The following is a 4,310-nucleotide window of genomic DNA, read 5'->3' on the forward strand; positions in this document are numbered from 1 at the left end:
GCAGTCCTCATACAATACCTGGTACTCCATGTTCCAATGTGGCACATTTCTCGGACTTTTTCTATATTTCTTTAATTTATTTCAATTAATTGAATTTTCTTGGATAATTCAAATTATAACTGCTAGTCATTCGAATAATGAAAAAAATGAATGGAAAAATGATATTCATGTTATTTAGTATAATGTGAGGCCGTATCCAGGAACAAACCACCAATTTCGAACATCTTGTTCACGAAACATGACCACGAACTTGCGGTCGAGTTGTTTTTAAATTGTATAAAAAACAAACGAAGTCCGAAAATCATGAAACTTGTCAAGATGTCATGATATCATATGTGGAGGCTGTGATAAAAATTTGAGAAGGTTTTGCGCAAGTTGTCACGTACGATGCTTGCAAACCGAAGAATCTCCGAAGAAGTTTACCGCAAGTTCGTGGTTTGCAAGAAGTTTACCGCAAGTACGTGACAAAGGAGGAGAAAGAGAGGAGGAGGAGGAGAGGAGGAAGAAGGAGGAAGAGAAGGAGGAGGAGGAAGAAGGAGGAAGGAGGAAGAAGGAGGAAGAGAAGGAGGAGGAGGAAGAAGGAGGAAGGAGGAAGAAGAAGGAGGAGGAGGAGGAGGCGCCCCGGCCGCTGTTGCCACGTCCCCGACGCTTCCCGAGCCGTCGCCTTGTCCACCGGCGCCCTGGCCCCTTCACCACCGCCGCCCTACGACGCCCACTAGGTATGCCATACCGTCGTCATCGTCGTAGTATTACTAGTAGTTGCGGTAGTAGTAGTGGTAGAGTAGCAGTGGTGGTAGTCTAAGTAGTCGTAGGAGTGGTTGTGACATTGTTATATATATGTGGTTGGATATAATCTTGTGCATGTCGGCCATCGTGCCGTTCATATATATGTGCATGTCGGCCATCGTGCCGTTGGTTTTCTTGCAGGTTTTGGAAACCTCACCGTGCAGGGGAGGTGCTGCCGAAATTTTGTATTAACAGTTTTATGTTTCTTTTTTTGCAGAGAAGAGCCAGTCGGAGCGGCGCCGGAGTACCTCGGCGACCCCGATCGCCTTCCTTGCCGCTGCGGGTCTGCCTGCACCGTGTCGCCTCACCACTGCACCGACCCGCCACGGCCCCGCTAGCCTGACTCCACCGCCACCCTAGGTATAACCCCTCTTTCCGTATCATGGTCGTAGATCACGTAACCCAGTTAGGCGTCTCCCGTTCGAAAGAGATACGGTTGGAAATATGCAGATATTTCCATATCTAAAACCGTATCTGTTTCGAATTGTCCATGTTTTTTGGACAGCCCGCGGATGCGTAGGTGGGGTTAGTTTCCATGGTCTGCTCCGATCCAAGACAGAGTTTCGGCATCATCTCCCTGTTGTTCTCCGGATACACACTCTCCCTAGCAGGACGTGTATTTGGAGAACAGCGGGGAGCTGCTGCCGAAATTCTGTCTCGAATAGGAGTAGAGCATGGAAACTAACCTCATCTACGGATCCTCGCGTGGGATTAGGACCTATCCTCACCTATTAGATAGTAGGAACGTCGTGTAGATGCAATTGATGTTTATATTACTCGCCGCTATATATGTTAGAGGATGGAGGATCGTGAGTGGATGTACACGGGCCGCGCAAGTCAGGGTCAGGTCACCAATGAATGGATCGACAAGACTGATGCTTTCTTGGAACGGGCATTTGGCGTGGCTGCTAAAGGAGCGAGTAAAATTTGCTGTCCCTGCAGCAAATGTGCAAACAGGAAAAGACAAACGAAGAAGGTCATGGGGGAACATCTTTGGAAGAATGGATTTACGGCAGACTATACCCGGTGGGTCTACCATGGTGAAGCCGATCGTATGAGAGAGGAGGTGGTGAGACCACGCGTCGAGGATTATGATGCTGATGCCGGGGTAGCAAACATGTTAAATGACTATCACGAGGCACAGTTCGCTGAAGGACGTACGGAGGAGGAGCCAGAGGCAACCGCAAAGGCGTTCTACGACATGTTTGCCGCGGCACAGAAACCCCTTCACGGCCAGACAAAGGTTTCTCAACTGGATGCCATTGGACGCATAATGGCGTTAAAGTCCCAGTATAGCCTGAGTCGAGATGCCTTCGATGGTATGTTGACAGTTATTGGCAGCCTGCTTCCGGAGGGTCACCTTCTGCCAAAGAGCATGCACGAGTCACAGAAACTCCTTCGTGCACTTAAGATGCCGTATGAGCAGATACATGCTTGCCTGAAGGGGTGCGTCCTATTTAGGAAAGAATACGTGGAAGCAAAGTACTGTCCAAAGTGTAAATCACCTAGGTTCCTGGAGGTAGATTCTGGTGATGGCCAGAAGAGGCAGCTTGACATTCCCGTGACAATCCTACGGCACCTTCCGTTCATACCGAGGATCCAACGGCTATACATGACCGAGGAATCCGCGAAACAGATGACATGGCACAAAAATGGCAAACGATACAATCCTGACAGGATGGTACATGCATCCGATGGTGAAGCATGGACCCACTTTGATGGCATTCATCATGAGAAAGCTAAAGAGGCTCGTAATGTACGTGTTGCGCTGGCAACAGATGGGTTCAATCCTTATGGAATGATGGCTGCCCCATACACATGTTGGCCCGTGTTCGTTATCCCCCTCAATCTCCCCCCCCCCGGCATATGCTTTCAACGACAGAACGTATTCTTGTCGTTGATAATTCCTGGACACCCGGGGAATAATATGGGTGTGTTCATGGAGCCTGTGATTGATGAATTGGTCCGTGCTTGGGAGGAAGGGGTATGGACATATGACCGAGCTACAAAGAAAAACTTCAAAATGCATGTTTGGTACCACTACTCCCTGCATGACTTCCTGGCGTATGGGATATTCTGCGCCTGGTGTGTTCACGGGAAGTTCCCATGCCCAGTATGCAAGGAAGGTCTGAGGTTCATTTGGTTGCAGAAGGGTGGCAAGTATTCATCGTTCGACAAACATCGGCAATTCCTCCCTCTTGACCATGCATTCAGACGAGACATCAAGAACTTTACGAAAGGTGTCGTAGTGACAGACCCTGCACCACCGATAATGACTGGTGCCACGGTTCATGAACAGATAGATGGTCTCGTGGTCAATCCAGAAGGTGGTTTTGTGGGATATGGTGAGCAACATATGTGGACTCATAAGTCGGGCTTGACTCGGCTCCCCTATTTTGATGACCTTCTCCTTCCACACAACATTGATGTAATGCACACTGAAAAGAATGTTGCCGAGGCACTTTGGGCAACAATCATGGACATTCCTGACAAGTCAAAGGACAACGTTAAGGCTAGAGTGGATCTGGCAACGATATGCGATAGACCAAACCAACATATGAAGCCTCCTAGTCGCGACAAGACATGGAGAAGGCCTAAGGCCGATTTTGTCTTGAGCAAGCCCCAAAGGAGGGAAGTACTAGAATGGATCCAGACGTTAATGTTCCCTGATGGGTATGCAGCTAATCTGAGGAGGGGAGTGAACTTATCTACTATGCGAGTCTTAGGGATGAAGAGTCATGACTACCACATATGGATTGAGCGGCTTCTTCCGGCGATGGTTCGAGGCTATGTCCCTGAGCATGTCTGGCTAGTGCTGGCAGAGTTGAGCTATTTCTTTCACCAGCTTTGTGCCAAGGAGTTATCTCGGACCGTGATTGCTGACTTGGAAAGAATGGCACCTGTGTTGCTCTGTAAGTTGGAGAAGATCTTTCCACCCGGCTTCTTCAATCCGATGCAGCATTTGATTTTGCACCTCCCGTACGAGGCACGAATGGGGGGGCCCGTGCAGGGCCGTTGGTGCTATCCAATCGAGAGATGTCTAAAGGTTCTTCGAAAGAAATGTAGAAATAAATGCAAAATTGAGGCTTCCATTGCAGAGGCATACATTCTGGAGGAGGTGGCGAACTTCACAACAACATACTATGGTGACAACCTCCCTAGCGTGCATAATCCACCCCCTCGTTACAATGCTGGCGAAAATGAATCGAACCTCAGCCTTTTCCGAGGCCAACTCGGAAGCGCAAGTGCATCGACCCCCAAGACCTTGAATCATGAAGAGTGGCGCCATATCATGCTATACGTGTTGACCAACCTTGACGAAGTGGCGCCGTACATGCAGTAAGTTCTCAACGAACTTGTTAAATACGCCGTCACTATTCTGCATCTAACCCCCTTGTTTCTCGTTGGTACAGGGAATTTCTTCATGAATTCTCGCGTCAATCAAGGGATCCTACCCCGCAGCAGGTAGATACCCTTCTTAGACAGGGTGCGGGAAATGGAATGCCCAATTTCATTTCTTGGTT

Source organism: Phragmites australis, chromosome 5 (assembly GCF_958298935.1).
Source record: "Phragmites australis chromosome 5, lpPhrAust1.1, whole genome shotgun sequence".
Lineage (NCBI taxonomy): Eukaryota > Viridiplantae > Streptophyta > Magnoliopsida > Poales > Poaceae > Phragmites > Phragmites australis.